The 23,584-nt window shown below is 44.8% G+C and overlaps 1 long non-coding RNA gene across 1 annotated transcript; it reads left to right on the plus strand.

Moving 5' to 3' along the window:
• Nucleotides 1-543: 543 nt before the first annotated feature.
• Nucleotides 544-22,169, plus strand: LOC123368891. Its single transcript, XR_006578926.1, has 3 exons — nucleotides 544-588; nucleotides 16,779-16,902; nucleotides 21,991-22,169. It is a non-coding gene; the product is annotated as an uncharacterized LOC123368891 (long non-coding RNA).
• Nucleotides 22,170-23,584: the final 1,415 nt, after the last annotated feature.

Raw genomic sequence — 23,584 nt, forward strand, 5'->3', positions numbered from 1 at the left:
CTGTTTAGTTTTTAGACTATAGACTGGCACTTTTATTTTTATTTTCTTTGCTGACCATCTCTGTCCTTTTATGCCGACCACTTATAACCACTTACAACTGATCTGTTTGTAGTTAATAAACCTCTTTGATATTTTACCTAAATCAGTGTATTTTGCTTGAAGTGCTTGGGGAAACCTCAGCTCCGGAACAAAGGCTGGTGCATGTTTTCACATTGATCGAGAGGCAGACTGGGTTATAAACTCACATTGGTCAGGCTTCTTCCCAGGGCAAGACAGTACAGGTGTGGGGTTGTAGCAGGGTGGTAACCCCGCTCAGGCCCTGAGGGGTTAAAAACAGCCCTGGGAGGGGGCTGTGGCTGGAGAAAGCAGCTCTATAAGCTGGGCTGATTGGGAAGTGGCTGCAGCTGGGCCACACCCCAATCAGGCCACAGATGGCCTGTATAAAGAGGCTGGGAGCCAGGAGCTCAGCAGTCTCCCTCTGCCTGTAGAGAGAGAAGGGCCCAGCTGCAGGGAGCTCGAGACAGGGTACCTGAGTGAAGCAGGGCAGGCGTGGGGCTAGACAATGACTGGCAATAGCCTTATACTGAGGTGAGGTGGGAATAGTGGGTTGGGGGTTCCCTGGGGAGGGGAGACCCTAAGACTGAGGGGTTACTGCCAGGGGGCAGCACCCCAGTTAAAAGGGCACCGGGGTCCAGGGAGGGACATGGGGGGGCCAGAGGACAGGGGGATCACCAGCCTGCAGAGGGCGCTCTGGAGCTGGAATGAGCTAATTCCCGGAAGTCACCAGCAGGAGGCACCACAGGGGTGAGTCTGCTCCTCTACAGGGGCCCTGATCTGGGGACCTGGGGGGTAATTGGCAGGAACATCTCTGTTGTTGGTTCATGAGAAGCATTCATGTAACTCAGTCGGGTATATCCCTGCCTGTGGATGTCTGTGTAAGTGCAGGACCTGGAGGGGTTTGCAGCTTGTCACAGCGTCGCAGCGTGAGAGGGAGCCCAGGTTGGTAAGTTAGAGGACTCAGCAGTACCCCAGTGCCAGGTTGTACCCCAGGGAACTCGTCACACCTTCCCTGCTACAGTTAACCACTTCTGGACAACTCCGTGTGTTAATGAATCCACTTGAGGTGTTAACCCACTCACTGTTGGTTTATTATTTCTATACTCTTTCATCCAACCCCCCAGGAACAAGTTGCGGCCTCTGGCTGTTCAGGTGCTGTGCTAACGGTGCTGTTTCCTCAGCCATTTTATCTGCCAATCTAGTTACATCACTGGATAATTCTTGTCCCTTGGCACTTACTTCTGCCGTTCTTGCAGGCACCACAGGTTTTGGCTCAGGTTGTGCCAGAACCTGGCTCCCATCATGTGATGGTAGTTGTGGTGCAGTGACCCCTGCCTAGGGTCTGCCTGGTGCCTGTTGCCCTGGGTCATTCCACTTTCCTAGCACCAGCTTTATCCATTTATGTCTGAACCCTTCTGGCACTATGGGAGCATCTGAACCCTTCTGGCACTATGGGAGCACCCAAAGCCTGTTGCTGCCCACCAAGATTTATGACAGGGGATGGCGCTTCTTTTGTGCAGATTTTCTACAGCTGTTTCAAATCCTCTGTTCTGTCCCTGTGCTTGCTGCAACATATCATGTGCCTGGACTGCTTGCTCTTCCCAGCACTCTGTTGCTTGTGTTGCTGCTTCTAACTCTTTTTGTTTCTGCTACTTGCCCTGCCAGGTTTGTGGCCTGTTGTCTTAGACATCTAACAGCCATGGGCATAGTTTGTAACAGTCTACATTTCCTCTTCACTACAGTCTCTGCCATTGCCTTATAAATTCCAGTCCCTGTTTCCCCATTTTCTTTTTGACTTCATATTAACCACACACACTTGTTACCCAGTGTGTCCAAATCCTATCAAACTCTGTGGGGATTTGCAGTGGGGCGATGAGAGGATTCCCTAGCTCAGAGTTTCCTGCCATCTCAGGCTGTGACCCTAAGAGCGGGCAGCTCACCACTTACCAAATCAGCGGTCGGGGTCACTAGTGCTGCAGAGTCTTGCTGGTGTTGCCATGTCAGTATTGCTGTTCTTGGAGCGCCAGTGTTAGTTGCAATAGCAGCGAGTGCAGCGTGTTGATTCTGCAGAGATTGATGCTACTCCTAAAGAAAGACCACAGGCTCAGTCTAGTTGTGAAGGAGCTCAGCCATGTTTATTGATGATAGAGTTCAGTCTTAGCACCCCATCTCAATGTTTACAGGTACACTAACACATACATGACCATGATGCAGCACCAGTTCAGTCAACATACCAGGATGCTGTCCCCTAGACTGGTACAAAGATACCCCTCCTTCCACTTGCCTATCATACATTGATACAAACCTGTTACATTTCATATGCTTTTCAATATTTATCCTGTACATTGCACCTGCTAGTTCAAACAAAACAGCCCCCTCCATTATTCTATCATTCCCTCCTCATCATTGTGAGGGGTCAGGGTGTTCTCTTTGAAGGTAATGCATTATATAGTTACTCGAGAAATCTGTGTGTTTAATACCAGTCAGGAATGTGCATACTTGGTTAGATGGTATTCCCACAGCTTGAATACTGCCCACAAGTCAAGTTGCCTCATCTCAGAAAAGATTTATTAGAACTGGTAAAAGTATAGAAAAGGGCAACAAGAATTCTTAGGAGGATGGAAGAGCTTCTATATGAAGAGAGATGAAAAAAATGTGAGACTGTTCAATTTACAAAAGAGATGACGGGGCAGGGATATGACAGAGGTCTATAAAATCATGACTGGATGTGGAGAAAGTGAATAAGGAAGTGTTATTTATCCTTTCACATAACAAAAGAACTTGGGGTCACCGATGAAATGAATAGGCAGCAGGTTTAAAACAAACAAAAGAAAGTATTTCTTCACACAACGCACAGTCAACCTGTGGAACTCATTGCCAGAGGATGTTGTGCAGGCCAAATGTATAACTGAGTGTAAAAAAGAATTAGATAAATTCATGGAGGATAGGTCCATAAATGACTATTAGTCAAGATGGTCAGGGACACAACCCCTCCAGGTGTCTTTAAGCCTCTGACTGCCAGAAGCTGGGACTGACCAACAGGGGATGGATCATTCCATAATTGTGTGGTTCTGTTTATTCCCTCTGAAGCATCGGGCACTGGCCATTGTCAATAGATGGGATAGTGGTCTAGATGGACTATTGGTCTGACCCACTATGCCCATTCTTATGATGTTCATAGCACTCCAATGTTGATCATAGCAACTGGTGTTGCTAAGCAAAATAGCTGCTGTATTTCATATCAGTTGGACCTTGTTCAGAATTTGTGGCTTCATGCCTAGATTTAATGTGTTACTTTGGTTCCTCATTCAGTGTAGTATGTGCTCCATAAGCAGTTTTTGGTACCCAAATCTGCTGCTTCCCATAAATTGCTATTTGAGACACAGATTTGTTCATTCTATTCGGGGTTTGAAGCATACTGGGGGTGGGAAGAGGCTGACTTGTGGTTGTATGTTGGTTTACACCCATTCCTGGAAGTGCTGCTTTTCAGAGAGAGGCCACAGTGACTCTCCCACTGAATAGCTGCTTCCAGGAGCGAGCCAGCGGGATGTCATTGAAAGCCTATCAGGAAGTGAGTAATTTGTCAGTCTTCTACTGACGTTACAAATGCATTGAGCAGATCAACAAATACTAGCACACCTGTTATTTTGGCAGTGATCAACTGCGTTGACTTTATTCAAAACAATGAATTAGGCCAGAGAGCAGGAACCATGAATCAGTCCCCTTTGTCACAGTCTCTTCAGCTATAATTTGTGGCATGATTTTTTTTTCTTTGCTTTGGTGCATTAGAAAAAAAAATGTGGAGAGTCAAACATCACATGACTTTTTGGCTAGATCCATCCAACTGAATAGGAAGAGCCAGGCCCTCAAGGAATCAATTATGAAGCCCTTAGAGGAGAGGAAAGTGATCAGGAGCAAAAATGATTTGAGGGTTGGAGCACATGACTTATGAGGAGAGGCTGAGGGAACTGGGATTGTTTAGTCTGCAGAAGAGAAGAATGAGGGGGGATTTGATAGCTGCTTTCAACTACCTGAAAGGGGGTTCCAAAGAGGATGGAGCTCGGCTGTTCTCAGTGGTGGCAGATGAACAAGGAGTAATGGTCTCAAGTTGCAGTGGGGGAGGTTTAGGTTGCATATTAGGAAACACTGTTTCACTAGTAGGGTGGTGAAGCACTGGAATGGGTTACCTAGGGAGGTGGTGGAATCTCCTTCCTTTAGAGGTTTTTAAGGTCAGGCTTGACAAAGCCCTGGCTGGGATGATTTACTTGGGGATTGGTCCTGCTTTGAGCAGGGGGTTGGACTAGATGACCTCCTGAGGTCCCTTCCAACCCTGAGATTCTATGATATTTGAACAGCTCAGATTGCAATACAATCCCTCTGAGACTGGGAGTCATTCAGCTACCAACCAGTTCACTGGTATGTGTGCTGAAGAGCCCCGGGAAGCATCAATGAAATGGATCCCTCCTATTTACATTTCTACTGCTGTGCATTTCATGGATGAGTCTCAGAAGAGACAATATTTAAGGATTAGTCAGAATGGCCCGTATGCTTCTCTCCTGCACAACGACATGTGGCAGGAACAAACCAATGTGAAAACTTTCCATTTCCTTCAGCTTCAGAATCTGGGCACATTCTCCATTCTGTCTGGGGCCTGGTGGGAACAGCGAGCTCTGCTGCATCCTGGCATGGCAGCACTCCCAGACCAAACCCTATGGAGCAGCTGCTAGTGCCACTGGGGGAAGTGGGCTATGACTGCCAAGCCATTCCCCTTCTCGGAATATGGAGCTGGGGGAAGATGGAGGAAGTGCTGGCTGCTGTGGGCAGCGGCTTTGATTGCTCGACCCTGTTCAAGTAACGTAGTCTAATAATTCAGTAGACGCTCTCCAGAACTTACAGGTGGATGCCGTGCTGCCATTCCCTGGTACCCTGGCTGGAGTTCAGCAAAGTCCTGGGGCTGCTTCTTAGGAGCCACCTACTGGAAATTGCTCACATGCACTGGGTAGCGTGGGGCATCAGAGTAGCTGGCCCATGTGGATCCTTCCTGCAGAAGAGCTGTTCTGTTGCATGGACAGCTGTGAATGGCCCATAGACTCGGGATACAGGTGCACTCATTCTTCCTTTTCCAGAGTGGGACAGTTAGTTAGATGCCCCAGACAGCGCCTCATCTAAGTAAATACCAACGTGTTCTTCCCCATGGGGGGACGCCTGTGCTTCTTTCGATCCCATTGATCATGACTTGAATGGGGCTCTGTGCAGGTGCGGAGGGGTCAGCTTGAAGGATCGGGGCCAGCCAACTCATTAGTTAAGGGTACGGTCATTAAGGAGCAAGAACTGCACAAGGTTCAACCCTGCTGGAAGGAGGATTGGGCCGATACTGTGTCTCTATTAGACGATTGATTAATCTCAGTAAAGTACTCTTTAATATTGAGTATTCAGACACATTCCTCATCAGTCACAGAGCTTTCACTAGCTAATGCAGCAAAATACATTCATTTGAAATGAAGAACTATCCCCCCGAAAGCTGGGTAATCAATACCGTGGTGTCTGCACTGATCCCTGGGTGATCAGCAAGCACAAGAGATTGTATTCCCACTGCAGAGAAATGATTTCTCCTCTGCTGTACATTACCAACACATAAAACATATCTGCTTGATCTACAGGGTAGCAGTCCCCCAACAGACCATTTAATAGGCTTCCTATCTGTGGGGGATATTTCTATTGAGCTATCTGTGGAGCTGCGTGGAAATGCTTTGATGGCAGGGCCCTTAATCTTTGCCTTTTTCATAATATTCATGAAATAAAGGAGGTAATTTATTATCTTTCTGAATGAAGTTACAAAGATTCAATCTTATTTCTAGAAAGTTTTCAAAAGGTCCTCTTTTTGTATTCATTCCTTTATAGTTTTACATTTGTAAAGTATTTTAATAACCAGCATAATCTTAGCTTTATCCATTATCCAAAAAATGGCCAAGCCTTGTATTTTTTGAGATTGTAAATGTTGTACTCTGACTCATTCATTTTGCTGAAAGCCTATTTTCCTTTGCCCAACTACTTTGGAAGCAGTTATATCAATTGCCTTTTTTTCTTTAACAATTTATTACTATTACAGCTCTTTTCTATGGCTTTAAAATGTCTCTAGTTAATGATGCAGGCTATTAGAAAGCCACTTTGCACAAGTAGCTGAGAACATGTGGCTTTATTAGCAATGATGCAATAATTTATATAACTTTGAGTGAAGGAAGAGCTTTATATACTGTGGTAGAGAGCAGAACCACGGGAGAACGTTAGCACCCAAAGTGAAAGCCACCGTTCTCTCTGTGGCCAGTTCCACCTCTGGAGGAGGTGGAGAAATCTTAGAGATTCCCCTCCGCCTCTCATTTTAATAGCAGTGAAAACAAATTCTTTAAAAAACTGTCTTTCTACTTCTGAACTCCCTGGTAGGCCCCACAGACGGGCTGAATCCGGCACAACGTCTCTAAGGGCCAGGCAGAGTCTGGCAGGTGGCAGAAAATCTGCAAACGCCGGGTTCTCAATTCAGAGCCCACTGTCCTTCATGCTGCAGAATGAGCAGGAGAGAGAGAAGCCCAGCCATTGCTGGGACTCATGGATCCTAAGACTGTGTTTGATCCCAAGAATTGGTATCTCCCCGGCATTATGGGGACTTATTCCAACCCGGCCAGTGAGACATGAAGCAAGCCGCAGTGGGAAGGGGATATTTGGGGTCATTGCCCTCTTCTCTCCAGCTTTTCACAGGATCAAGAGGAGTTTTGGTTTCATCTGACACAATCCTTAAAGCTCATCTGGTTTAGTGTAATTACGGAAACTGATATCTTACCTGCTGCTTTCCAATAACCTTCCTCTTTTAAATTTAAGTTCTGGAACTTGAGCAACAAAATTTAAACAAAAACTGCTTCATTGATCCTCTCTGGAAGTCTGTTTTTGCCAACAGATGTAAATTCTGGTTTGTTCTAATGCAGACAGTGTAGTGGAAAGAGAGAGCCTGAGACATGAGGCCTCGTTTAAAAGTTCTAATGTAAGGCCTAAGATCCAAACACAGTCAAGCCCTGCTGATATAAAGCAGAGTTGGCAAGAGTCAGGCTGAGTCAGGTCCTGCTCTGTTACAAAGCAGAGGCCTGCTTGCAGGGTCACTATCCGATACCTGAACTTGACAAGAACAAGACGAGTGTCACAGAAACACAAGCGCTCCTAGGCACTAAGTATTCATGTAAACACATTCCAAAAGGATCGTGCCAGTACACCCTGCTACCAGTTTATGGTGTAAACACATTCCCCGAAGCTGATACCAGGACACACTAACCCCTCTTAAAGAGAAGGTCAGGATGACAGGGTGACGGATAGAGATGTTTTGATCCAACTAACATGTACAAGGTAAAGGGTGGTAACTAACCACGTCCGAAGGGCAATATGTAACTTGTCTGTATCAGTGTATAAAAGAGGGGTTGCAGAGGGGGTGTCTTTGGCCAGCCAAGGGGGGAGTGGAAAGTCCTGCCACTCACTGAGCTAGTCCATTGTAACAGGCATACATGTGTTAATGGTCCAGTAGAGTCAACGGGATGCTAGGACCATGCTTCATTGACAATGAACCTGGCCGGGTGCCTTTGCTACTTAAACGGGTCTGTGGTCTTTTGGGCAGTTTGACTGGAGCCTGCTGTACGGGCCATGGGGCCAGAGCCAGTGCAGCACACGGAGAACACACGCAGCCAAGAACCAGCTATAGACACCTCATGCTTCCAAAGTACCACATGTGGTTGATATTTCTCTAAGGAAGAGTTAAGAACCCATGAAAATGCCAAAGCGATTTGTCTTTGACTTTAAAAAGTTTTAGCAAGTTTCACATGTAAATATGTGATCTAAAACAAAAAGCTGGAGGTCAAACATTGCTCTGTGCATGTGTGTGTAATTAGATGGGCCACAGCAGAACTTTCTTCACCAGAAAAAACTGTAATTAACATGTCAATTGCTTGTGAATTTTTTGCTTAGACAAGAAGACTCTGTTCCCACACAGTCCTCTGTTCCCCCTGAAAGTGTCCCAAAATAAAAAATTAGCCGTGAGGATATGTACGATAACATGCCAATCAGAGCTTATCCTGAATTTCCTATAAGTGCTCGCTTCCACAGAGCCGCTTGAGAAGCCAGTGTAACCACATATCGATACAGGGAGGGCCCCAGGATGTGCACTAGAGGGAAAACTCTCAGAGCGGGTGCCAGGAGACACGGAGGGATGTGTCCAGATTTCGAGCTGCAGCCACGCGGTTCTAAGACCAGGCCCCACACATACATAACCTCTCTCCTCAGGGGAGAAACTCAGTTTTCCTAGTGCACTTTCTGCTGCTGTGAATTTGGGTGGGGTGTTTTTGCACAGAAGATTGTGAAAGCCAGTCAATCCCTATGATAGCTGCAAAGAGCGAATATTTCCTTAACAAACAGCGGTGGCAATTCAGATATTTCTGGGGCGGAGGGGGGCAAATTCCAGTCCCTCCCCCAACCCCTAGCAGAGAACCTGTTCCAGTCCCTGCTCATTCCCTCCTTCCACAGGGATCTCAAGTCTTCTATGGCCAGAATGTCTTCCCTCTCTTTTGCCCACACAACGCATGATCCACCAGGTCTCAACATTTCAGCAGATTCCCCATGCGTCACCAGACAGGACCAGATTCCAAGTGAATCACGTCACAACACCATTTGCCCATCTGTATGAAGGGGCAGCAGGGCCAAATTTCAGTGAGTGGAATTGTCAAATTTCAGTGGTGTTGTGACCAGCCAGTTAGAATGACAATCCACACTGCTCCAGCAGCAGGCGTACTGCCACCGGACTCCTCGTTGTTTTGGTGATATAGTACAGGACCCCTGCTTAAAAGTGTTTGCTATGGCACAAGGGGAAAGCCAACTAAATAAAGACAAAAATATCCTCTGGATTATTTAAGTTTATGTTCCTACTTTAAAATTTGAATTCAGAAGAAAAGTTTTAAAAGTTCCACATCACAATTGAGAAAATGACTGTCTAAACATGGTCCTTCTGTATCATAATGTGCTTCAAGCAGGAAGAACTATATATGATAAAACAGCAACTTTAGAAGGTACCACCTACATGTTAGAGCAAATCTCTGAAGATAATTAAAATATAGGGCCAATATGAATCTTCCAAATATATTGCTGGTGCTACCAGGAATGAAAGGCTTATATTTAAAAAAAAAAAGCGACCAGGTGCTCTGAATTCTCTTAGAAGTATAATTGTGACATTTACTTTGAAAATACCAAGAGTAATGAGAGGTCATATGGTCAGCATGCAGCTTTCATCAGTGATAACTATATAAAAATGCAGGCTGCTTTGAACAGTGCAACCGTTGCTCTTATTTCAACTGAGACACTTCCAAACCAAGAGGACAGGTGAAAAAGTTTTAAAACTTTGCTCCTTTTAAAATGACATGCTCTCGAAGTCCTGAGAACATGTCATTGATAGTTGGAAAAAGTAGTTTGCAAATATACTTTTTTTTTTTTTAATTATAGTTGTGCGTTAAGTTCTCCTGTAGAGTGCTCCATTGCTTGCTGTGGAGATGGAAATCTGATCAGAAACAAAGTTCAGCCTGGGCAATAGTAGTTTCAGTTCATTCAAACTGCACTATCCATGTGCCTTAATCACAAACTGGTGTCAGAAGGTTTAATTTACCAGTCAGGACTTGGGCAACATTGTGTCAAACTTTCTTTTGTAAATTTTGTTTTGAAGATTAGGGCTGGAAGGGACCTCAGAAGATCATCTAGTCCAGCCCCCTGCTCAAAGCAGGACCAATCCCCAGACAGATTTTTACTCCAGTTCCCTAAATGTCCCCCTCAAGGATTGAACTCACAACCCTGGGTTTAGCAGGCCAATGCTCAAACCACTGAGCTATCCCTCCCCCCCAATAAAAATCACTCGGAAAATTTTCTTACAAAGAGATAGAATCATAGAATATCAGGGTTCGAAGGGACCTCAGGAGGTCATCTAGTCCCACCCCCTGTTCAAAGCAGGACCAATCTCCAACTAAATCATCCCAGCCAGGCCTTCGTCAAGCCTGACCTTAAAAACCTCTAAGGAAGGAGATTCCACCACCTCCCTAGGGAACCCATTCCAGTGCTTCACCACCCTCTTGGTGAGTTTTTCTTAATAATCAACCTAAAACTCCCACACTGCAACTTGAGACCATTACTTCTTGTTCTGTCATCTGTACCACTGAGAACAGTCTAGATCCATCCTCTTTGAAACCCCCTTTCAGGGAGTTGAAAGCAGCTATCAAATCCCCCCTCGTTCTTCTCTTCTTCAGACTAAACAATCTTAGTTCCCTCAGCCTCTCCTCATAAGTCATGTGCTCCAGCCCCCTAATCATTTTTGTTGCCCTCTGCTGGACTCTTTCAAATTTTTCCACATCCTTCTTGTAGTGTGGGGCCTAAAACTGGACACAGTGCTCCAGATGAGGCCTCAAATGAATTCCCCTTAGACTGCTGACTTTCCCTTTCAATGCAAGAGCAAGACAATAGAAAAGATTCTCATCTTCTCTGAAAATAAGTAAATGGTTTGTCAGAAAAGTGAAGTTATTGTCTTATGAACTAGAGAGTGGAAGTAGCCAGTTATCTTGGCGTGCCCTATGCCACTGCGTGGTGCATGAAGACAATGCTATACTACAAAAATAGCTAGTGCTTGGTTCTCTGCCAAGGCTAATACTGCTGACGGAAAACACAATTCAAACCCTGTGCTAGGTGACCATGTTTTAGGCCAGGTTTTGACATTAAAGGTGAGATAACCCATTTCAGTCACAAGTGAGTCGCAGCAGAGAGGTTGCAGACTACAGTGACCTTGCCTGAGAGAAGTGCCCTGATTCGAAAATCATACTTGAAACCAATTGAGTCCATTTCTTTGAAATTAAGAACAACAAGATGTCTTCAGAGTACATAGTATTCTTCTGATGTTCAGTTTCTCTAGTGATTTTATTTTTAAGAACACATTGAGAAAGAATAACTCTATTTTTATCCTGGCAAGTACATTTGTTTCTGTAATAGCTGTGATGAAGCAGTTTGTGAGTTTGTTTTGTTTTAATTGCTGCAAACATTGGTTATATGGCAAATCTACTGGCTCTTGAAAGCTTTGTTGGTCCAAACTTCTAGCACAAAGTGCCTGGAGGGATCTGCCCCTAAAGCCAGTGTATCTGAACCCACAAGGACCATGTGAGTGCAAAGGAACTGCAGAGGCTTCTGCTCCATCTCTTCTCCCTGGTGACAGGGTAGGTGGCATGGCCTCTTGGGGCCAGGGCCGGCTTTATGAACGACAGGGCCCGATTTGAATACTCGGTGGTGGTCTGGGTCTTCGGCGGCACTTCGGCGGTGGGGGATCTGCTCCGGGTCTTCCGCGGCACCAAAGGATCCCCCGCCACCGAAATGCCACCGAAGCCCCAGAGCGGACCACCTCCACTGCCAGGTGAGTAAAATAAATAAATAAAAAGACGCCTAAGGCACAAGGCCCTCTTAGGCACTGGGGAATTGGAGGAACCAGCTTAAAGCCGGCCCTACTTGGGGCTATTAGTAGCTGAGGGTTAATTTAATTTAGAGGCACACTGAGGCTACTGTAGATTATTCAGGGGCCTGGCTCTGCCCAGAGAGTCCCCAGGACTGGGAGAGTGCAGGCCCATGCTGTTTGCGGTTCAGCTAGATCCCAGATATAGGCCAATATAACTGGTAAAGAAGAAATGAGAATTTATTATTTGTTAGTGCAGTTTATTACCAGGCAAAATCTATAGCAAAGGGATACATTCCCTTGTGTGAATGGATGAGACACTTGCTGTGACAGAGCTAATTAGGCTCTTGGGAGAATTTATGCGCAGCTAATAAGAAGCAGAGCTAAATGTTGTCTTAATTTACCCTCAAACTCACAAAAAAATGTTGTTCATTCAAGTTGCACTAATTAAGCCAACATTCATTAACCCTTCCTTCCTAGATAGAGACCCAGGGCAGCAGAGAAGAATTAAGCCACAGCTTTTCCATTGAGTAATTCTGCTTTTCATGAACCTTCAAACACTGATCCAAAATGCTGTATTTGACGACCAGTGGTCATAATCCCCATCAACAGTAGCAGTTCTACCCTCCATGCCGTCAGTTATCAGATTGGTCTTTGTCAGTTGTTCTAAGTCACTGTTGTTCAAATCCCGTATCTGGAGTAGAAGCTGGGGCTGTGATTTTTGGATAGCTAGAGCTCTTAGGAGCTTTTGTTATGTACTGTGTATCTTCCTGCCTCACCTCTGCCTTCTACACAGAATTCCAGAAAAGACAGCACCTGGCACACCTGGGTTAGTGTGTTTGCTCTATGCTGAACCCAAAGGAGCTAACTGGTCTTGAAAACATAAGGATTCCCCACAACTGATCTTGGAAGTGCCGTAAGTCTTGTTGAAAGTCTGTGTTCAAGAGGTCTCTAGTTTCGTTTTTGAGACTCAGGTTTCGAATAGTTCAGATAAGGGTTGGGGCAGCATCTGAATTTCTGCATGTTTATCCAGACTGCACTTGAACTCTGAACCTTGTGCGACTCACCCGTCATTAGTGCACAAGCAACTGGTAAGATGGGAAGTGCTGCAGTGAGCTTCCTAACGTGCAGAGCTGGCAGGCGAGGCAGAGGCATATGTTTGCTAGTGTGATGTGGTGCAATACAGGCTTAGGAATCATCTGGAATCAGCAAGGCCTTCTCCTCTATTACAGCTGCAGCATTCCTCCTCACCGCTGGCTTTATGATGATCTGGGATAGCTAAGCTCCCAGGCAGTGATCCTCATTAAAATGTGTGAGGAATAAAGTACTAGCTGTTAAATGAAAGGTGAATTAGAGGGATACACGCTGCTTATGGGGAAGGAAGGACAGAAAATGGGACATATTGTTCTTGTGCTTTGAAAAGCAGTAATGAACCATGTGATTAAAATGTAACGACACCAATTTACACATGTATCAGTAAGATCAGAATCTGGCCCTAAATTTGTTTTTCCTCTCCTCTTTTCATATGAACATTTCATAATTGAGAATAATGGAGGAAGAATGCCACTGTGTATTGGCTCTGCTAACTGCAAATTCCTTTTTCTCTCAGTATGGCTGTGCAGAATGTCTCTTGCATTGACTCCGTTTCTTGCACAGCACGTGTTACAACTGTTATTGGAGGGAAGGGATATTTCTGCTCAACGTGTCACTGAAATGCCCCCAAGTTTATCAGCACTACCATGTTGCTATTGTTTTCATAGAATCTCAGGGTTGGAAGGACCTCAGGAGGTATCTAGTCTCACCCCCTGCTCAAAGCAGGACCAATTCCCAAGTAAATCATCCCAGCCAGGGCTTTATCAAGCCTGACCTTAAAAACCTCTAAGGAAGGAGATTCCACCACCTCCCTAGGTAACCCATTCCAGCGCTTCACCACCCTCCTAGTGAAATATTGTTTCCTAATATCCAACCTAGACCTCCCCCACTGCAACTTGAGACTATTATTCCTTGTCAGGGGCGGATCCAGGCACCAGCACGCCAAGCATGTGCTTGGGGCAGCAAGCCACTGGGGGTGCTCTGCCGGTCACCACGAGGGCGGCAGGCAGGCTGCCTTCGGCGGCTTGCCTGCAGAGGGTCCGTTGGTCCCGCGGCTTCAGCCAAAGGCAGCCTGCCTGCCATGCTTGGGGCAGCAAAATGCCTAGAGCCGCCCCTGCTCCTTGTTCTGTCATCTGCCACCACTGAGAACAGTCTAGTTTAAGTTCTTACTGCTCGGAGTAAGAGCATCATCAGAGCCCATTTTAATATGGTCTTTGGAATGATTTAATTTGAGATTTTTAATTTGATTCTGGTTAGTTGTTCTCAGGTAGGAATGCTGGGCAGAGCATATACAATCTTCAGGTACTCAGACAAACTGGTACGCGGTGGGTCAATTCTGGCTATCATTTCTTTCCCATGGCCAGAATGATGTGCTGCCTTTTACACCCTAGGTTGTTCATGGCCATGCCGATAGGAAGACAACGGCCTCACTTGTTTTACCATTGCCTTCTTGAGAATCATTACAAAGAAATAAGAACAAAAATTGTTTGTTTGTTTTTAAACCCAAGATGTGTTTCCTGGCATCGTGCTGGAAATCAGCTGCATTGTCCTGGTGCCGAACCAGAGTGCTGGTCACGTGCAGCCTTTGCACCAGCAGCTCATGCCCTCCACCTGCTGTCAATGGTGCACTGCTGGCTTCAGCTCGATGTTACCATGTCTTCATCCAGGAAATAAGAGTTACGAGAAGTAAACTGTAGCTCTCAAGCTCTTGAGTCTTTAGTTCTGTGAATAATGGAAGGGACTCAGCCCATGATGTGTGGGCTGCCCTCCGTCTAAGCATAATGCCCAGAGGTAGATCCCTGATGTGTGGGCTGCAGCCATTCTGAATAACACGGTTGGTGAGGCTGGGCCCCTGGGATTTGTAAGTGTGACGAAGTGGGAATGTTCTTGTGTTGTTTGAATACTGAGTGGGGAGTAGTGACCTGGGAAGGTTGCAGGGGAGTTGTGCTGGGACTGCCGGCATTGGGGAAGGGAGGATACCTGAGCATGTAACAGGAGAACCCAGGAGGGGGGTTGGAGGCCAGGTAACACCTCTGCCCGGGAAACTGGACAAAGGACACAAAGGCTGGGAGAGGAGCCGGGGGAAGGCCAGAAAGGAGTTGGCTGGAGGGAGTTTCAGTTTGGAGCTGGCTGGGAAATGGAGAGGGGCCCCAACGGGGCTGTGGCCTCCCTGGGGCCCAGATGGACCTAAATAAAGGGGGTCCTTTTGTCTGTACCGGCAAGACCTGTCCTGGACTGTGTTCCTGTCGTCTAAATAAACCTGCTGTTTTACTGGCTGGCTGAGAGTCGCGGTGAATTGCAGGAAGCCGGGGGTGCAGGGCCTGGTCTCCCCCCACACTCCATGATAGTAAGCAAACATGTCCTGTGTGAGAGAGTCTCCTTCCCCCACTTCAGCATGTCATAGCTTTACTGAGCTGGCACTTGGAAGAAAGCCTCATGTCAAAAATAAAACCCGGTATATATAACACCACAGCCTTGACACAAGCAAAAGACAGTGTAACAGTTATGGTGGAATTCAACAAAAACCCACTGTCAGGTTGTTTCAAAATGTTTAAAACCTTTGAAAAGAGCCTTCTGGGTTTCAGGGAACCTCTTAAAGGCAGGTCTCCTGAGAGCTGTCCTGGGAAGTAAATGGCATCCCTGTATGTTGTGGTTTACTGGGACCACATATACCTTTCTAACACAAGAGAAGATGTCATATGCCCTGGCACAGAGAACAGTAATAGCCTGAGTCATTCTGCGTGGCCCTGTGGTGACTATCTCCTGTGAGAGGTACCCGCCGCTGTCGGAGACATCTGGACCAATAGTGCCGTGCTGGGGTCTGCGTTTTCCAGGAAAGGTTCTGGATTCTGCTGCTGGTTGTATTTTCCCCTGTCTTCATGAGGTTTAATAAAGCTATGCTGAAATGGTTCTTCACTATTTTGGGGCTCATGGTCATCCGAGACTAGGGTACCCATTGCCAGGAGGTGAATGGTCCCACTATATACCCACTCATATCCCTTCAACACCATGCCTCAGACTCATAGCACTTACACTGCACTGAAAGCCTTGTGAGATCCCTGTGGCCATGGGTAAATTTCACCCTTAAGAGTAAAAGGGAATTAAACTGTACTGGTGAAAAATCCAAAAGATAGTAGGGTATTTTGGCACAAAGCCTCCTTCCTGGAAATACAGTGGTGCTTTCTGCCAGGAAGGGCTGCAGATCATTTCAAGTTGTCAGGAATCACATTTTATAATTTTTTTTAGTATATTTAATAGTAAACATCAGCTTGGAAGCTATTGAACAATTTAATAGGTGAAAACTATCTACTTCATCTCACACTTTAAATCTTTATTAGCCTTCTCTTCAAATCGACATTTCAGCTATGCAGTCTAGAGAGTCTCCTGAGTATCTAGAAGTGTTCCAGGAGGAATGACTATGTAATGAAAGAGGATGGATAGAGACAGGTGTGTACATGTGCACACACAGACATGCACTGGAACAGCAGAATGCAATAGTAGCAGAGAACTGTCAATGGGAATTGGCTTCCCTTACAAACCTTCTATAGCAGACATTTGTTTTTCAAAGAGGCAGCATACAGTAGTGTCATACAATGGGAATGTCTACACTATTATTTTGATATTTATTGCAACTTATCTACAATCTTCAATTTAGTTCAGCCACCAGGCTGCTGTCCATGTAGACTCTGTGTTAAAACTGGTAGATAGGATGACTTGCACACTTCAAATTGCTCATGAAATATTTCCCATATTTTACTTCATTGTTTTGTTGTTTGTGTTGTAGTGTCACACGGATCAGATATTTCTCATTACAAAGCTCACCTCAACAACTGTAAAGAGATGTGGATGGGCCCGGCCAGGGGGTTGATTTTCAAAAATAAATAAAAAATAATCATAAATTGTGTGAGTGGGTGAGCAGGACCTTTCATTGGAATGGCCTTGAGAAGTGACGTAAAGAGGAGCCAGAAGAAGCCATTTGTCACTCACAACAGGAAGTTGTATTGCTTCTGTAAAACCCAGGAACTACCCTGCATATTCTTGTGCCCCATCTACTGGCATCTTCCCTGTTAACTGTTTACACCTGTATACAGAGACCTGGTGTAACTCCTGCTTCCTCCACCTCCCACAGATCACATGACTGACCCCCGAGAGCCAGGTCTTCTGAGAGATATCAAAGGCAGCCTCAGGAGTGGGGAGAGGCTGGAGATGGCGACCTGCAAAGAGGCTACTGACGGACTCCAGGGAGGAACCAGGTTTGTTGCAATTACAGACTGAGCTCACCCACTTATATTTAATAACATATTTGTAGGTGTATGTCAGTTAAATGGATTCCTACTTGTTATGCCAGTTTGTAGTGCAGCTTTTGCTGAAATGCCCTTGCAAGGAAATAACATGGATCTTACACCCAACGCTGGAAACGTGTAGTGATATTGCAACCACTCTCCACCTTGCCTATAGGCATGTCCCCTGACATTCTCCAGTCTGCTAACGGTTAGAGTTTGTCCTGAACGAGTGGGAGACCTGCACTTTAGTACTAACCTCCTATATCTTGTAGAAAAAATTACAGTAACCCCAGGTCAGGGGGAACATTTACTGTAGTGCTTGAAAATAATGTAGCTATATTAATTCGGGGACAGAAATAGCACTCACATTTCAAATGCTGTGGATATTCCATTTTCTCAAGAGATGTCTGCTGTATAGAATTGCCTGCCCAATGGAGATATTAGTATTTGCTAAAAATATTTGCATAGTAACCTATCCTGTAGCGAAAAATAGACCCTCTGTTAACTATTTTATAGCTTGCAATAGTGAGCTGGGCGTGTGCTTTACAGGACAGGTAGGAAGTTACGGTCCCTTCCCCAGAGAGGATGCAATCTGATTCGAGATGAGCCATATTTTGGTAAGAGGGTGTGGCATCCAGCCAGTCGATAATGGCGCTGCTTGGTTTTTCCATTCCCCTGCAGTGGTGATGACAGCGGCAGTTTTCAAAACAAAAAGCAAAGCTGAAAAGAGCCTGGTTATGCAATGACAAACAAAACTGAGAACTGTTACTTGATCCAGCGCGATAGGAAATGTCCTCCACCGAATAACAATAATCAATAATAATCAATGGTCATTGGCCATTTCAGCTGCTATTAAATCCGTTATTCATAGATTCAAGGCCAGGAGGGACATCCGTGACACTGTAGTTTGACCTTCTGTAAAACACAGGCCACAGAACTTCCTCAAAATAATTCCCAGAGCAGATCTTTTAGCAAAATATCCAATTTTGATTTAAAAATTAACAGTGATGGAGAATCCAACACAAACTTGGGTAAATTGTTCCACTGGTAAATTACTTTCACCATTAAAAATGTCCACATTATTTCCAGTCTGAATTTGTCTAGCTTCAGCTTCCAAACACTGGATCATGTTACATGTTTCTCTGCTACATTGAAGATCCCTTTGTTAAATATTTGGTCTCTCTGTAGGTATTTAGCCCTGGTGGCACTTCTTTGGTTCTCTTACTATGTTTTTTTCTTTTAATTTGGGGGTATATATTTATGTTAAGCCTCTTTTAAAGGGTCTTTTAAAAGTTTCCATGCAGCTTACAGGGATTTCACTTTTGGTGCTTTACGTTTTAATTTCTGTTTAACTAATCTCCTCATTTTTATGTAGTCCCCCTTTCAGATATTAAATGCTACAGTGTCGGGCTGCTGTGGTGTTTTCCCCACCACAGGGATGTTAAATTTAATTTATATTATGGTCACTATTACCAAGTGGTCCAGATATATTCATCTCGTGGGCCAGTTGCTGTGCTCCACTTAGGACTAAATCAAGAATTGCCTCTCCTCTTGTGGGTTCCAGGACTAGCTGCTCCAAGAAGCAGTTATTTAAGGTGTCAAGAAACTTTATCTCTGCACCCTGTCCTGAGGTGACATGTCTCCAATCAATATGGGGAGAGTTGAAATCCCCCATTATTATTGAGTATCAGAGGGGTAGCCGTGTTGGTCTGGATCTGTAAAAAGCGACAAAGAGTCCTGTGGCACCTTATAGACTAACAGACGTATTGGAGCATGAGCTTTCGTGGGTGAATACCCACTTAGTCGGACGCAATACGTCTGTTAGTCTATAAAGTGCCACAGGACTCTTTGTCACTTTTTACATTATTATTGAGTTTTTTTATTTTAACTGACTCTCTAATCTCCCTGAGCATTTCACAGTCACTATCATCATCCTGGTCAGGTGGTGGTTAATATATCCTTACTGCTATATGCACGATCTTCCCAAGGAGCTCCTAGGTATACAGGAGAGAGGCTACTTCTGGGGGACGTCCTAGGAAGTATGGCACCCAGGATTTCTGAGTTATTTAGCCAAAGAGTAAAATGGAATGAAATGTATGTACAGGTGCTAGTACCAACTCCTTTAGACAGCAGAACTCTGAGGTTCTGGAGAGTGAACTTTCTTTCTTTCTCTTTCTTTCTTTCTTTCTTTCTTTCTTTCTGTGTGATTAGTCAGTCAAAAGTCAGGGAATGGTAACTTTAACTATGTCCTCGTGTGTAAATATTGCAGTTTAATTGTTAAGTATCAGAGGGGGAGCCGTGTTTGTCTGGATCTGTAAAAGCGACAAAGAGTCCTGTGGCACCTTATAGACTAACAGACGTTTTGGAGCATGAGCTTTCGTGGGTGAATACCCACTTCGTCGGATGCAAGTGGTGGAAATTTCCAGGAGCAGGTATATATAAGCAAGCAAGAAGCAGGCTAGAGATAACGAGGTTAGATCAATCACCCACGAAAGCTCATGCTGCAAAACGTCTGTTAGTCTATAAGGTGCCACAGGATTCTTTGCTGCTTCTACAGTTGAGGTGTGAACACCAAGGGAGGAGAAACTGTTTTTGTAGTTGGCAAGCCATTCACAGTCTTTGTTTAATCCTGAGCTGATGGTGTCAAATTTGCAGATGAACTGAAGCTCAGCAGTTTCTCTTTGAAGTCTGGTCCTGAATTTTTTTTGCTGCAGGATGGCTACCTTTAGATCTGCTATTGTGTGTCCAAGGAGATTGAAGTGTTCTCCTACAGGTTTTTGTATATTGCCATTCCTAATATCTGATTTGTGTCCATTTATCCTTTTCCTTAGAGACTGTCCAGTTTGGCCAATGTACATAGCAGAGAGGCATTGCTAGCATATGATGGCGTATATTACATTGGTGGACGTGCAGCTGAATGAACCGGTGATGGTGTGGCTGATCTGGTTAGGTCCTGTGATGGTGTCGCTGGTGTAGATATGTGGGCAGAGTTGGCATCAAGGTTTGTTGCATGGATTGGTTCCTGAGTTAGAGTTACTATGAGAGTTACTGGTGAGAATATGCTTCAGGTTGGCAGGTTGTCTGTGGGCGAGGACTGGCCTGCCACCCAAGGCCTGTGAAAGTGTGGGATCATTGTCCAGGATGGGTTGTAGATCCTTGATGATGCACTGGAGGGGTTTTAGCTGGGGACTGTATGTGTGTTTAATTGTTAGTTACATACGCACTTACTAGTTTGCAAAAAATATAAAATATTAGATTAGTAACAACTAATTTGACTGTGTATTAATCTGTGGGACACTGTCCATGAAGTCATTTTATCAATAAATTAAACTGTACTGACACAGCTAGTGCGTATACAATAGAGTGGCAAAAAAACACACACAAAAAAAACACTGTATGAAAACATCCAACATTCAAAGTTTTCTTTTTGTTTGTTTTCATTAAATCTTTTAATTGAAATTTGAACTGAACCCACATTTGATTTTTTTAACTGAAAACCCAATTTTTTGTAAATCATTTACCAAAATCTTAATACATGAGAAAATAATGCTTTTATTGATTGTTAACTTTTTAAGAAAATTGCAACTCAAAGCATTTTTCAATCTTTCTCCCCTCCCCCCCAAAATGGTCATTTTTTTAATGAAAACCTTCCAATTCATAAAACTTCAACCAGTTCTAGTATGCAATATAAAGTGTAAGTGTGTGTGTGTAAATATTTTTGGCATATATTTGTGGCCTAATTTTACAGGTTAGTCACCATTGTAATAGTTGTTTCTTTCCTGAATTACAATGAAGAAAATCTGTTGCTCATGTTTAAGCAGTGACATGAGATTTAACTGGTTCATCACTTGCATTGCACCTGAGGTCTGTTCTGCTTCTGGGGAGAGAGTTGTGTGGTATATGGGTGCTGACACAGTTACTAATGTAGGTCCTGTACACAGAGACTTGATATAAACTCTAAACATAGATACAATAACATTCTTTTGGAGATGTAGAAAGGACTGTGGGCCAGGGTAACATAGTGGAAAAGCCAACAGGCAAATTTAATGTGCATATTTCCTAATTCTGACGGGAGTCTGCATACCACTTTTAACATCCTACTAGTGTCATTTCCATGTGACTTGTTATATTCTACTATATTCAGTTAAATCATTTGTAGCTGAAACATTTTATGATACATTCCACATTGCAAAAAGAACATTCACATTAATGGCAATAGTAATCCAGCTATGTGATATCCCCTTAATATGAATACGACTATTATATTCACTATAAGGCTTTCACAGCCTCTCTCTTAATATGGGGAACCTTCACTCATAAGAAAATTGTTCTGCTGTCAACTTTTTATAGAGGATAGACCTCTGTAGCAGAAGGTTGAGTTGCATAAAATGGAAACCCTCATTTTCTATCATTTTGCAAGTGTTCTAGTGGGCAAGGGCCTTTCATTGTTCAGCTCCAGTCTGGCTAGACCAGAATGAAGTAAAGCTGTCCCACGGCCTTTCATTATAATAAGCCATTGGTATGTGCCGCGCTACATACATTGTCAGATGGCCTTATCATTTAGTCCAATGTTTGCCAATTTATTTAACAATGTTCTGTTATTCCCAAAATGTCCATTTAATTCTGCAACAGAGGCTATGAATGGTGTTAAAAGCCTCTATTCAGGCAGGAACGGGCTTACTCACTCCCTGGTTAATAGATACCCAGTCTTAGTGTAAATTAGATAGTCTGAGTTTGAAACTTAATTAAGAACAATTACAGGAAAAATAAACTCCGCTCCTGCCAGCAGGCACAGTAATCAGACGGGCCCAGCTCATCTGTGGGTGTAAACTGACAGAGCTCTGTTGATGTCAAATAAGTGAGGCTGATTTACAGCAGCTGAGGATCTGGCCCACCATACTTTCAAGGCACCAAGATACCAAACTGCTCTCACACAAAGAGACATGCGGAGGTAGACTTTTGAGGCTAGAAGGGACAATTAGATCATCTAGTCCAAGGTTCATCACAGGCAAAGAACTGAGCCCAATTACCTTTGTTTGACTAAAGCGTATCTTCCAGCAGGCATCCAGTCTTGATGTGAAGACAGACAGAGATGAAGAATCCACCGCTCCCACTGATAGTTTGTTCCAAAGGTGAATCACCCTCTCTGTTTTTTGCCTTATTTCTAATTTGAATGTGTCTGGTTATAACCTCTATCCATTGGAAGTCACCTCTTGAAATTATTTATGATAAACTAAACCAGCTGAGATCCTTCATTTTCTCCAGCTCCCAGATTATTTTTGTGTCTCTTCTCTGAACCCTCTCCAATTTTGCACCATCCTTTTGGAATCGAGGACAGCAGGGCTGGGTGCATAGTAATCCAGTGTCATTCTCATCAATGCAATAAACAGAGGTAAAAATCACCTGTCTGTTCCCACTCATGACACCCTTGTTCCTACACCCAATGATCGCATTAGCCCTTTTTGCCACATCATTGCACTGGGAGCTCCTGTTCAGCTGCTTGTCCACTGTGACCCTAGAGCCTTGGTGCTTAAAACCTAAGGGAAGTGTTAAAAATTGAACCTGACCATTAGTGGGGAGAGACCTCACCTGAAAGTGGATTAGCAGCTTTAGCATGGAGTTACCACAAAGGAAAGGGAGACTGCGAAAAAGGGTCCATCATAGATCAAAGGAAAAGTGTATGAGAAAAAGCCTAAAGAAAAGCGCACACACAACGCACAAAGAGGTGTGGTGTTTGCTGGATAGACCTAAGTTCATTAATTGGAAGCAGAGGCAGACAAGAGGGACAAAGACCCAACCTTGGCTAGGGGGGATGGCAATAGTCTAAACCTCAGGCCCGCTGGGAGGCGCCCTTGGTGCAGCGCAGCAGAGAGTAGCCTAGTACTGTCAGCCTCTCCGTGCAGCATCCAAACGTCTGGGATGCAGTAGTGAGGTGCCTCCGCCGCAGGGCCTGTCTGCTCATGGTGCATTGCAGAGCAAGGCAAGGTTCCGAGAGTTGAAGGCTCTAGTGATATTTTGTGAGTCTTGTGATATCAGGTGGCTTTATCCAGCTTCCCCTGTTGTCTGTGAGAAATCCCATGAACGTTTGCCCCTACTCAAAATGACCACCGTTCCCCACTGCTGTCTATAGCAGGAGTTCTCAACCTCTCTCTTTCTGAGCCTCTCTTCCCCCCAAAAATGCTATAAAACTCCAGGGCTGGGGTGGTGGGGGTCAGGCCTCCTGGTTTCACCCATCAGGTTCATGGGGGTGAGGGGTCCGCAAGGCTTCAGCCATGGGGGGAGGCTTGGGACTCCAGACTTCAGCCACCGAGCAGGGGGTCCCAGGTCCCAGGGTTTCCGCCCCACAGGGTTCCGGGGCTGGGGGCAGGGAGCCAGGGCTCCAGGCTTCAGCCCCACAGCTCCAGTCCCAGCTTTAGCTCTGTGGGGAGTGCTGGGGCTCAGGGCTTCTGCCCCACAGGTAACACTGAGGCTCAGGGCTCCCCACAGCTCTGCTTCTGGTTTCAGCCCTGCAGGGGCTGCCAGACTTCAGCCCCATGGCTCTGCTCTCAGCTCCAAACATTGAAATATAAACAAGCACCTTTTTCTAAACACTTAAACTGAAATAAACTTTGTAATTGTAATGTTATAAAAAAAATTCCAATCCTAGGCAAAA

Source organism: Mauremys mutica, chromosome 4, assembly GCF_020497125.1.
Source record: "Mauremys mutica isolate MM-2020 ecotype Southern chromosome 4, ASM2049712v1, whole genome shotgun sequence".
In the NCBI taxonomy this organism is placed as follows: domain Eukaryota; kingdom Metazoa; phylum Chordata; order Testudines; family Geoemydidae; genus Mauremys; species Mauremys mutica.